Consider the following 13,836-nt stretch of genomic DNA (forward strand, 5'->3'; position numbering starts at 1 on the left):
GGATGAGTCATTAGCCAACGAGAATGTGGCGTACATGGATAATGTTACTGTTTGACACACTGTAGGCATAAAAAATAAAACTTACATTGTAAATGATATACTGTATGTATTTATAATACACAAAAGCCTGTAAATGATATCCTTCTAAACGGATCTTAGTGATGTCATCAGTTATAAAGGGAGCTTAGTGATGTCATTTTTGTCACATTACTCACTAAAACTTGTGTATTATAATAAATAAATTACCCCTTGTTGGAAAATACAAGGCTATTAGAAGTAAACTTGGCGTTCCATGACCTGTATTAATATGGTCATGGAACTCCTCTGTGACTTTTAATATATATAATAGTTTACCATAGGGGTACTTTCTTCACTATATAAATTGGTAGGCCAACCCTGTGAATGAAAGTTTTCAGGCCCAGATCATACTAGCTGCTGCTGACACTGTATATCATTGCTGTCTAACTGCAGGGATATCACTCATGTAAAGATTTAAAGTCATACACATAAATATACAATAAACATACCCTTAAATCCATATGCCGCCTCCTCCCCTGTGGATAACACAGCACCCCCCCAGCACATGATTAAACACCTAAGGGGCCCCTAACCGCAATCTCCAAATGTTTACAAACCCCCAGAACAAACCTCTACCAGGCTAACATCCCACAGACTACAGAGAAAGGCCAGGTAGAATATGACACATACAAGGAGCATAAGTCAGGAATAGTATGACACACACTGGGAGCATAGGACAGGCACAGTATGACACATACAAGAAGCATAGGGCATGCAGAATATGGCACACGTAGCATTGAGCGTGCAGAGTATGGCACATACATCTACCATAGAGCCGGCAGAATAAGGCACACACATGTTGCATTGAGCAGGCAGAGAATAACATAGTCAGCATAGGGCAGGCAGAGTTTGACACACACAGAGTATAGTGCAAGCAGAGTATGGCATACATGGAGCATAGGGCAGGTAGAGTATGGCACACACAGGGAACATAGGGAAGGCAGAGTATGGCACACACAGGGAGCATAGCACAAGCAGAGTATGACACACACAGGAAGCATAGGGCAGGCACATTATGACACATACAAGGAGCATAGGGCAGGCAGAGTATGACACATACGAGGAGCATAGGGCAGGCAGAGTATGGCACACACAGGGAGCATAGGGCAGGCAGAGTATGACACAAATGTAGCATAGAGCAGGCAGAATATGGCACACATGTAGCATTGAGCCGGCAGAGTATGGCACACATGTAGCATTGAGTAGGCAGAGTATGGCACACACAGGGAGCATAGGGCAGGCAGAATACAGCAGGAAACAGGGAAACAAAGCAGCACTCTAAGATGAACAGTTCATAATGTGCTACATACAGTGACCCAATGCTGGTGCCCTTCCAGCAGTTGTAAACAATAAAGGTGTTACATGTGTGAACAATGCAGAAGTTTATAGTCTGACTTTGAGGTGTATACAATGCAGGGGGTCAGTTAATCTCTGTAGCGATACATTTTAAATCGTACACATGGTAAGCAGACACAGCAGGCAGACTTTCATGTGTGGCAGTTGGACAGCCCTGCTGTATATCATGTGTGGAAGGACATTGGAAAGACCACCTTCAATTTGTAAATACATTTACCATGACACTATTTAAAACTCTGTGGTTGATTGTGATAAACCATAAGGGTGGATTACATTGGTGATGTAGAATACATTCATAAGTACAGAAAGGGTCATATTTGTTTACAGCATGTTTGCAGCATGTTTGCAGCTGGCCCCCTGACTGCACTCACTGTGCTGCCAGTATACTCAAAGCTACTAGTGCACTTAAAATAACATCTTATGGCACATTTACTGTACATTTTTGAGCATTGTAAGGTGAATAGAGAGTGTAGCTGCAGCACTACTGTATTTTCCAACTGGGCCAGCAAAGCAGTTTGAGGGCTACACAGATCCTGCATCCTTCTAACTGCATATAAACTATACCCCCAAGTATCCTCTCCTCCCCGGGGGAAAGAAGAATTGTGGGGGACAATGGAATACTATGTAAATCATTTTCATCTTTTCGTTTATTTAACAAAATCATAAGCACACTACTATATACACGGCATGAGTTTGAGGGATGAAATATTGAGCTATATTTTATTTATTAATGGATATCGCTTCCTTCAAACTTCGCTCTCAGGCTCTGGTCTCTGGAGTGGGTGAGCAAGAAGCCGGACCATACAGTTATGGAGTTCCAGAGATGGACCTGTTATTGAGACTTCATATTTATAGCTGGTCCCTTTGGAATCCAGACTGCTGAAGAAACCAAAAATATCCTGCGAAAGAACAAATGATGTAATGGATATCAGTGCTTTGCCAGCTATAAAATGCAATGTATTGTGGTGTAAACGAAAGACTGTATATGCGAAGGTTGCTGACGAATTACAATTAAAATAATCCCCTATACATTTCTCTTGAACTATTATATTATTTAACTGTTAGATGTCTGGGACACACCCCCTCCTTCCTCAGATATTCCATAGCTTATACATAAATGATATTTCAGACCTTAATCATCCTGTGGATCTCAGCGCTGAGTCAAAAGTCAAGCCCATCTCAGCAGAATCCTAGATGTTTTTGGAAAACCTAATTGACTCCCAACCAAGAATAAGATTTTTGATGCTCTGTTTGAGAAGCCCAGAAAGACACTTTTTCTGTGATGGGCCCTTTTAGATGGGTCAAATATAGAATGATAGAACTTATAGCTGTCCTTTTTAAAACAGTGGGAACCAATCAAGTAGAGCTGGTCCCAGATGAGTATATATTGTAAAAGATACTGAACTTGGTACGAGCCGCAAAACATGAATGGGATTTTTCTTTGAGGAATCCATGGTTTTATAAAGGCCTCAGGTGAAGGATGGAGGAGCTCATCCCCATATCATTTTCATAAGGGGAGCTGGGCTGAGGTCTTTTGCATTAAAAATCAGTTGGCCATGACCAAAATCAGGAGGGGGGGGGGATTTGGAACAAAGGGGCTGCTATCATGGAAAGGGCCCAGAACGCATTGGTTTTCCTTGCAGACATCTCCTACGCAGGGAAAGAGTGAATAATAGAACCAGAGGTGTCCTAAGAGGGATTTAAAGACAAATTGCAAACTTCAACAAAATTTCATGGCCTGAAGGTGGAGATGAGGAACCTAAAGGAGTATGAAAAGCCTGATTCTGTAATAAGTAATGCCAGAAGAGAAAATACACCTGCCAAATATAATAAAGTCTGGGGTTGTTTTTACTCCTGGTCATCCCAGAGACACCACAGTCCGCTATATATGAACCAATGGAAAACATTCCTCTTGGCTTTTAACTATAATAAACAATTTTCTAGTTAAAATTACTTCAACCAGACCAACCACTGAATTCCAGGCCCTGTTTACAAATGCCTCTAATTTCCATAAACAGAATGTGGTTCTTAGGCCTTCACTAATTTTTCTGCCAAAGGTATTTGCTAAATTGCATGATAATTAACCAGTTGTGGTTTCAAGGAGGGAAGATTGTCCTGGAAATCAAAAGATGTTTGGAAACCTACATATAAAAACTGACGGATTTAGGAAATCCATGCTGTTTATCATTGCAGAAGAAAGAAGAAAAAGTGTAAACTGGGTCTCAATCTACTTTAAATTCCTGGACTGTTTGATCCATGAGAACTTATAAAGAACACGACTGAGGGAGTAAAGGCTCCTTCAGCTTGTTTATTTATGACCTGGAGGTGGGCATTGAAAGTACTGTTTCTATTTTTGCAGATGATACTAAATTGTGCAGAACTATAGGTTCAATGCAGGATGCTGCCACTTTGCAGAGTGATTTGTCTAAACTGGAAAACTGGGCAGCAAACTGGAAAATGAGGTTCAATGTTGATAAATGCAAGGTTATGCACTTTGGCAAAAATAATATAAATGCAAGTTATACACTAAATGGCAGTGTGTTGGTGTCACACTGTATTATGCAAAAAAAAATGATAATGAGCTGGAAGGATACAAACAGTCCCATTGTTACCCAATGTGATAATTTAATCAATAAAACTCTCCTGTAACAACTCACCCTGGTGGTCTAGCAGTGGGCCGGCGGGGAGGCCCACCACGCTACTCCTCTATAGCTGAAGTGCCGGTTTCCTAAGGCGTGCGCGGCGCATCTCCCGGGTTTATAGGCGCATTGGCTCTGGCATAGTGACGTCAGCGTGCAATGGCGCGAAATTTAAAACTATTTAAAGGGGACTTAGTGTTTATTTGATTGCCTGTTATAGCTTCTATTCTGCGAGTTCCTTGTGCTAATCCTGTTCAAATCTGTTCATCTGATTCCTGTTTTGACCCTTGCCTTCCCCGACTTCAGCCTGGTAACCGACTATTCTGATATCTGTATTCCGACCCATGCCTGTCTCGACCATTCTTGATTGATCTTCCGGCTTTGACCCCTGCCTGTCTGACTCCGTTTGAATTCTGCCCGCACCGACCCGGCCTGATTTGACTACACTTTCTGTTTACTCCTTGAACTGTGACCTTCTGCCCAAAGACTTTTTGCTTACAATCGTGCCCCTCTGCTTGTCCAGAACCCTTAGCTTGGCTCCTCTCTTTATAAGACCTGGCGGCATTTAATTAGTCGAGGGCTCCTCCCGAGGTGAAAGGTGGCTGTTAAAGGCGGAAGCAAGAGCCGAGACCAGGGAGCCTAGCATTGGTTCTGGATTTAGTGTGTCGATCGTGACACCTCCCCTCCAATAAACTCACTTATTTCGCATGGGGGTGTCCGGATAAATTTGAAAGAATATGGAGCCCGTGGCTGGACATTAACCTGATAGAGCTTCCTGATTCATGATACATATAACAATGGCTCAATTTGGTGAGACAATAATTTCCAATAGTTCAAAGGGCTATGGCTATATTATGGTGGTGCTCTATCCAGAAACCTTGCTGCTTTACTTGGTTCCCTTGTTACATACGCTGAAAAAATAGGATGGCACACACAAGTAGCAAATGTGCTAAAACCTTACTGCTTTTATTTCGATCTCCAACACAACGTTTCGGAGGTACAACCTCCTTTATAAAGGAGAACACTTGATAAAGGAGGTTGTACCTCCGAAACGTTGTGTTGGAGATCGAAATAAAAGCACTAAGGTTTTAGCACATTTGCTACTTGTGTGTGCCATCCTATTTTTTCAGCGTATGTAACAATTTAGTGAGACAACAGGACAGGATGTCGCATAAAGCATTGTAGGAGTGTACGGTGCTGTATAATACAATGTATTTATGGACCTCTTTGGCTATTCCTCCTGTGAGGGCCTCCGGAGACATCACATTTCTTTACTCAATTTCAATTGTGAACCAAGTTTGTGTTGGTTGTATATCTCCCCTTCCCTGTATCAAAATAAAATAAAGACTTTAAAAAAAATGGCAGTGTGTTGGGAGTTTCCTTAACTGAGAAGGATCTTGGGTTTTTTTTTTCGATAATTGTCTAATTCTGGGCAGTGTCATTCTGTTGCTACTAAAGCAAATAAAGTTCTGTCTTGCATAAAAAAGGGCATTAACTCAAGGGATGAAAACATAATTATGCCTCTTTATAGGTCCCTGGTAAGGCCTCATCTGGAGTATGCAGTGCAGTTTTGGACTCCAGTCCTTAAGGGGGATATAAATGAGCTGGAGAGAGTGCAGAGACGTGCAACTAAATTGGTTAGAGGGATGGAAGACTTCAATTATGAGGGTAGACTGTCAAGGTTTTCTCTGGAAAAAAGGCGCTTGCGAGGGGACGTTTTCTCTGGAAAAAAGGCGCTTGCGAGGGACAAGATTACACTTTACAAGCACATTAGAGGACATTATAGACAAATAGCAGGGGAGATTTTTACCCATAAAGTGGATCACCGTACCAGAGGCCACCCCTTTAGACTAGAAGAAAGGAACTTTCATTTGAAGCAACGTAGGTGGTTCTTCACAGTCAGGACAGTGAGGTTGTGGAATGCACTGCCGGGTGATGTTGTGATGGCTGATTCAGTTAATGCCTTTAAGAATGGCTTGGATGATTTCTTGGACAGACATGATATCATCAGATATTGTGATACTAAATTCTATAGTTAGTATAGATACGGGTCTATATAATTTATGTAAGGCTATCAATGTCATTGTGTGTATGTATGGATGCTGGGTTTTATTTGGAGGAGTTAAACTTGATGGACTATGTAACTATGCATGTGACATATTATAGCCATTATGGACAGAGATGCATGATAACCTACACAACATATTTGTAAAGCAGCAGCAGGAGTCCCCTTCCGCGAAAACTGTAGGTTTATAAAACGCTATAGATTGGTAAACCAGATATTGTGTCCTCTTCTCAAGCCCTGTTGGGCAATCAGTTATTAATTCAGCAACCACTTTGGAAAAAAATATAGCATCATTTTTATATCTGTTTCTTTTCCAGTCCTCTCAATAGCATTTCTTGGGTAATTTACCCATTAGTGCTTTGTATTCATGTTGTCAGGAAAATAGATTTATCTATTATAATAAATGTATATTGGTTTGCATGCTTTCCCTGTGTCTGTGTCCAGGTACTCCAGTTTCCACCCACACTCCAAAAACATACAGGCAGGTTACTGACTCCTGATAAAATTGGCCTAGTGTGTGTATGTGATTGGGACCCTAAATTTTAATGTCTGATGGGCAAGAGACTCATTTGAATGATATAGAATTTTTGTAAAGTGGTGCATAAATGTGTCAGCACTATATGAATAACAGATTAAAACCTACTTTTTCTTTTCCTGGGAAACCTCTGCATCAACTATTCCTTCCTTTGTATTTTATTTTTACAGCCTTATAACCAGAGTAATGAGGACAGGAAAGTCTTAAAGGCTCTAAATGTTACTAGGCTAAAAGAGAATGAGAAATACCAAATAGGGTTGTTTATTCATGAAGAATATTCATAGTCCTCCCCTTTGCTGCATTTACTATGGCGTGATTGTGGCATAGAAAATTCAGTAGTAGCTCTGTGTTGCTGTGAGGGTTCCAGAGCATGATTTTATCTGAAATATTTGTTAGGATTCCAGACTTTATTGAGAGATGGATTTAAAAACATTCAGGGGCCCATTTACTTAGTTCGAGTGAAGGAATAGAAGAAAAAAAACGTAGAATTTCGAATGTTTTTTTGGCTACTTCGACCATCGAATGGGCTACTTCGACTTCGAATCGAACGATTCGAAGTAAAAATTGTTTGACTATTCGACCATTTGATAGTCGAAGTACTGTCTCTTTAAGAAAAAACTTCGAAACCCTAGTTCGCCACCTAAAAGCTACCGAAGTCAATGTTAGCCTATGGGGAAGGTCCCCATAGGCTTAGCAATCTTTTTTTAGTTGAACAAAAATCGTTCCATCGATGGATTAAAATCCTTTTAATCGAACGATTCGAAGGATTTAATCGTTCGATCGAACGAATAGTGATAAATCCTTCGACTTTGATATTCGAAGTCGAAGGATTTAACTTCGACAGTCGAATATCGATATTTGACCATTAGTAAATTTGCCCCTCAGTCTCATGTTACCTTCCACTGTAGCTCCTCTTCCTCAGCCCCAATGTGGATATAAATCACATCAAAGAAGAAATAGGGGCACTGCAGCATTTCTGGCAAAGAAAATATAGATGGTGGTCATACAGGCAGCCAAAACAAAAAAAAATGTGATCCAGGCTTATATGAACATTATTCTAAGGAGCCTCAATTTTTAGGAGTTTTTTGAAGGATTGGTAGAGACTCGTCTGGTTGGCTGCAGCTGTTGGGGATTCCCAGCGTTCCACAAAACCTTTAACATGCTTGTAGTCCACAAGAGCTGGTAATTGCGAGCCTGATATATCTGAATTAGCCCTTATTGCTAATGAAACAGTCCCTGAAATTTGCAGAAGAAGCAACGACTCAATGTGCAAGTGCTACTTCCCTCTTTCTGACTTTGCCCCAACTGGAATCCAGTATTAGAAAAGAGAGGAGCATTCCAAGAGCAGAAAAACAGAACATTCTTTTATTAAAGGGATCCTGTCATTGGAAAACATGTTTTTTTTCAAAACGCATTTATATTCAATTTTGAAATCTGACATGGGGCTAGACATTTTGTCAATTTCCCAGCTGCCCCTGGTCATGTGACTTGTGCCTACACTTTAGGAGAGAAATGCTTTCTGGCAGGCTGCTGTTTTTCCTTCTCAATGTAACTCAATGTGTCTCAGTGGGACATGGGTTTTTGCTATGGGTTTCACTATTGAGTGTTGTTCTTAGATCTACCAGGCAGCTGTTATCTTGTGTTAGGGAGCTATCTGGTTACCTTCCCATTGCTCTTTTGTTTGGCTGCTGGGGGGGGAAAGGGAGGGGATGATATCACTCCAACTTGCAGTACAGCAGTAAAGAGTGATTGAAGTTTATCAGAGCACAAGTCACATGACTTGGGGCAGCTGGGAAATTGACAATGGCTTTCTCCTTTTCAAGTTGTTGTAGGCAACCTATCACCTTTTTCTTGTAACCGCTGGTTGGGTCTTTCCTTAAGGGTTCATATGTATTGCTATCACTGAGTAGAGTGGTTATCTTGCAGTCATAGTCAATTGTGTTGAGCACAACTGTGCATCTCCCTTTATCTGCTGGCAGGATAGTGATGTTCGGGTCCTTACTCAGAGAACCGAGTGCTCTCCTCTCTTGTGTACTAAAGTTAGAGGGAGGTGTTCTGGCACTTGCCAAAGCAGCTGACACTTTTAGCCGGAGTTGTTCTGCTTCTTCCTTGTTCAAGTGATTATTTTTGATAGCAGATTCTGTGGCTGTGATGAGTTCAACTATTGGGATGTGTTGTGGTGTCACTGTATAGTTTAACCCCTTGGCTAGCACGTCCTTTTCCGGCTGAGTTAGTACCCTATCTGATAGGTTCCTAACCCACGTGTCTTTGGTGTTCTTTGGTGTTCTTTGGTGTCTCATCTTTCTGCCTCCAGGTTAGTTCTTCAGTCCTTTTCCAACGTGGTGAATTTGCTTATTTGTCGCTCCTTATTCTTAATGTGTTGGGCAATCTATGCACATTCAACAAACACAACCACCCTTTCCAGGGTTCCATCAGGCAGTTCTTTTGCCAGACTCAGTTTCAGGTGTTCAACTTTCTGCTTAAGGGCATCAATGGTAAAGTTGATCTGTCTGTTCATTTAGTAGATGTTTTTGGGCTTTTTGTAAAATCTGGTTGGCTCTGTGACTTTCTACGGTGGAACCCAGGCGTAGGCTACAAGTGTTGAGTCCCTGATGACGGCATCTGAGATTAAAGCGTAGATGGTTTTGATAGTCAGCCACTTTTTTTGCTGTTCTTTCATATTCCCGAACCAGTTTTAGAGTATTCTCTCCAAAATTAATGGCAATATGACTATGAAGATTTTCATTCATCGAGGTCGGATGCTCGGATGAGTAGTGAAATGTCTTCATTGATTACTCAGCAAGTCCAGTTGTTTTTAGATTGACCTATACTAAGATATACCATGACCTGGATGAATGAAAATCTTCATAGTCATTAAGTCCCTCTACTATTCATAGTGGGTAGTGAACAGATTCTCTGGAAAGCAGAAGGAATACAAGTCCCAGAATGCATCACTTCACAATGGAACAGGGTCAGGTAGGGGTTGGTTTACTTTCAATCTGTGTTTCTACACCTCATAGGCTCAACTGAATAAACATGTCAAAAAGGAGGTATATTTTTTCCTTAAAAGGGCAACCATTATGGGAAAAAAAATTTCACCCACCGGAGACATGGGCTAATAGAGCCAAGACTCTGGTAGCAGGGAATAGGATTTTTTAAACAAAAATGCCCCAATCCTCCCCTAATACAGGTGGTCATGTCTGGAGACTTTTTTTCACTTTTGAGCATTCCATTAGCCACACCCATGGTCGTCATTTAACATGGCCTCATAAGTGGTCGCATAGTTCCCCAGGTGGAGTGAAGGCTCTATTATTATTTTAAGTGGAAAACATTTTTTTAATTTTTTTAAATGAATATTGCATTAACACTCCTGCAGATTTGAAAAGCTCTCAGCATTTACATCGAGCATAATGCAGAAAAGGTACGTGTTTAACCCAACACTGCACTATCATCATGCCTGTGCCCTGCTATGATTAATGATCAAACCTCCCCAAAGCCCCACTGTGGCCAGAATTGAATGTAAGTACTGTTTTAGTTACTTACATGAGGTTGCAAAGTCCTTCTAAATCTGAAAACTATAAATTATCTTACAGAGTCTCCGTGTTTTTATGGAATAAACAACAACGCTGGGAAACAGATATAGTTACAAGAAGATGGCAGAATTCAACTGGATGTGCTCACAGAAGAATATTCTTGATTTTCATCAATAATGGATTTTATGCTGTTAGTAAATTCTCTTCACATATTGTGCCATTAGCCTCCAAAGTTTCATGAATTCACCTTAAAGACTATGAGAATGCTGTGCTGTCTTTAATCATAAATACAAACACAAATAGAAGAGGAATTAATATTGTAGTTTCCAAGTATTTGCCAGAATGCCCGTCAACACTTATTTTATTTGCTAGTATGTTTTGAATACAGGAAATATCAAAATGATAAAACATGGACAGCAATTGCACAAAAAAGTGACATAAAATATCACCTGTCTACGCTGTGCATTGCCCCCTGTAAACTGTTCTGGGAATGATGGGGCTTTTATACTATTCTCTATTATCATCCTTGTCCAAACTGCATAAGAAACACTACAAAAACAGTTCATACCAAGATACAGACAGCTCTGTACCTGGGTTTAGTATCTGAGTCTTATGAAATTGGGAAAAGGTTTCATCCCAAATTAAGACCTAATATGTGAACCTTGTTCACTGGATTCTGGAAATACATGAACAACTTTATGTGGTCGTGTAATCTCTGTGCTTAAAAACTTTCCAATATCAGACAGATTTTGTTGTTCAGTACAAATGAGGATTCTGTCCTGTCTGGTATGATAGATATACAGTAGCCTGTCAACCAACAATGTTATGAAAAACAACAATCATATTTGTAATGTTTTGGTCTGTGTGTATACAAATATCAGCTGGTTAAAAGTCTGAAAAGTCACAAAAGATAGCTATGGGCTCTGTGGTTAACAACTATTTTGTTAGATTAGAAGAGTATTTCTAAATGTGATGTTACCAGTTAAATGACAGAACAAGTACAGGAGAGAACTGCATGCAGATTCTGTTAAAGATTGGATGAATAATTTTCTCAGCCATAAGGATACTGAAGGATTCACAGACATTAGTCTCCATGTCATACAGGCAGCTGCAAACTTCTCGAGGGTCTGAAGTAAATCCAGACAGCTCAAAGAAAGATCAAATCTAGACAATATGGATGGCACACAGATTACTTTGTAAGGATAATAGCTGCAACATGTTTCTAATTAAAACTACTGTATACAGTCATATGAAAAAGTTATGTATGTCTTTCATTTCCCAGGAACATCTGAGTACTGGGGTGTTTTCTGAACAAAGATTTTTAGTGAAGTAGTATTCAGTTGTATGAGATTAAATTCAATTTGAAAAACTGGCTGTGCAAAAATGTGGGCACCCTTTTAATTTTGCTAATTTGAATGCATGTAACTGCTCAATACTGATTACTGGCAACACCAAATTGGTTGGATTAGCTCGTTAAGCCTTGAACTTCATAGGCAGGTGTGTCCAATCATGAGAAAAGGTATTTAAGGTGGCCAATTGCAAGTTGACAGCATGGGATCCTCAAAGCAACTCTGAAAACAAAGATTGTTCTGTATCATAGTTTAGGGAAAGGCTACAAAAAGTTACATAAAGAGGTTTAATGTAATCAGGAAATGGAAGGCCACAGGCTCAGTTGCTGTAAAACCCAGGTCTGGCAGGCCAAGAAAAATACAGGAGCAGCATATGCGGAGGATTGTGTTACAGACGACCCAAAGATCACCTCCAAAGACCTGCAAGAACATCTTGCTGCAGATGGTGTATCTGTACATTGTTCTACAATTCAGCGCAATTTGCACATAGAACATCTGTATGGCAGGGTGATATGAGAGAAGCCCTTTCTGCACACAAAAGCTCATTTAGACAAGCCACAGTCATTTTGGAACAAAGTGCTTTGGACTGATGAGACAAAAATGGAGTTATTTGGTCATAACAAAAAGTGCTTTGCATGGTGGAAGAAGAACACTGCATTCCAAGGAAAACACCTGCTACCTACTGTCAAATTTGGTGGAGGTTCCAACATGCTGTGGGGCTGTGGGGCTAGTTCAGGGACTGGGGCTCTTGTTAAAGTCGAGGGTCAGATGAATTCAACCCAAATCAACAAATTCTTCAGGATAATGTTCAAGCATCAGTCACAGTTGAAGCTACGCAGGGGTTGGATATTCCAACAAGACAATGACCCTAAAAACACTTCGAAACCTACAAAGGCATTTATCATCGAAAATCTATGGGATGATTTGAAGCAGGCTGTCCATGCTCGGCAGCCATCAAATTTAACTGAACGGGAGAGATTTTGTATGGACGAATGGTCAACAATACTGCCATCCAGAATCCAGACACTCATCAAAGGCTATAGGAGGCGTCTAGAGACTGTTACATGTGCGAAAGGAGACTCAACTAAATATTGATGTAATACCTCTGTTGGGGTGCCCAAATTTATGCACCTGTCTAATTTTGTTATGATGCATTTTGCATATTTTCTGTTAATCCAATAAACTTTATGTCACTGCTGAAATACTACTGTTTCCATAAGGCATGTTATATATTGAAAGGAAGTTGCTACTTTGAAAGCTCAGCCAATGATAAACAAAACTCCAAAGAATTAAGAGGGGTTCCCAAACTTTTCCATATGACTGTAAACAAATATGGTCAAATGGACTACCAATGTTTGCATAGTTTGTCTAGGCAGATCTCAAGCCACCATAAAAAAATCTATCAAACTACATGTATATACAATATATATATATATAGCTGAATATTAGCACTCACCAAACAGAAGGCATAAGCTGGTTGGTAACCAAAATATGAATACATGCACCATAGAGAGCACTCATGGCCAAAATAAGAAAAAGTCTTTATTGCACCATGCTCACATCTACACGTTACAATCCACTGGGGATTCCATTGACGACGATCCCCAGTGGAATTATTACTAATTATTACTGTCTTTCCATCAATATTGCAGTAGAAAATTAAAATGTACGGGTATAAGTATCTTTTCAAACATAGCTAGAAGCCCCTATGAGTAAATGATCTATTTAGAGAATATTTAGATAATATCTGCTCTTTGCTATTGTAGCCAGTCACAGATGGTCAGTCCATCAACTCTAGAAGGTCTGTTACTTATCGCCACCTGCACTGCTCTTCCCTTTACTTACCCACACTGCCTCATTGTTGGCAACCACAAGGGCAAGTTCATGTCTCTTGTCAATCTTGTGCTTGGTTCTGACAAACATCTCAATCATTTTTTGGGATGAATTTAGGGCATTTGCTTTAGATCTGGAAATTAATTAAAACAAATAATTAATGTTAAGTTGAAAGATACTTATCCCCCCCCAATTCATCCCAGTATAAAACCAATGACCATAATGTATCCATCCACCAACATACAACCAGAAGTTAAAAGATAATGATGGTGAGGGTCCTACCCCTCTAAAGGTGGCCATAGATGTAACAGTTACAATCTTTCCTGTGACAAAAATTGTTCATTTTCAATACAGAAGTTTAGAGCTGTATCGTCAGATATACAGATAGAAACAATAGAATTCAGCACTAACAATGGCCGATGTTTGGGTGACTTCAAAGGTGCCAGAT

At 40.1% G+C, this 13,836-nt stretch overlaps 1 long non-coding RNA gene across 1 annotated transcript; it reads right to left on the reverse strand.

Moving 5' to 3' along the window:
- Positions 1-2,063: 2,063 nt before the first annotated feature.
- Positions 2,064-13,483, reverse strand: LOC108703685. The gene is made up of 2 exons (XR_005964992.1): positions 13,401-13,483; positions 2,064-2,333 (listed from the first exon to the last, which is right to left on the reverse strand). It is a non-coding gene; the product is annotated as an uncharacterized LOC108703685 (long non-coding RNA).
- Positions 13,484-13,836: the final 353 nt, after the last annotated feature.

Source organism: Xenopus laevis, chromosome 1S (genome assembly GCF_017654675.1).
Source record: "Xenopus laevis strain J_2021 chromosome 1S, Xenopus_laevis_v10.1, whole genome shotgun sequence".
NCBI classification, from domain to species: Eukaryota; Metazoa; Chordata; class Amphibia; order Anura; family Pipidae; genus Xenopus; species Xenopus laevis.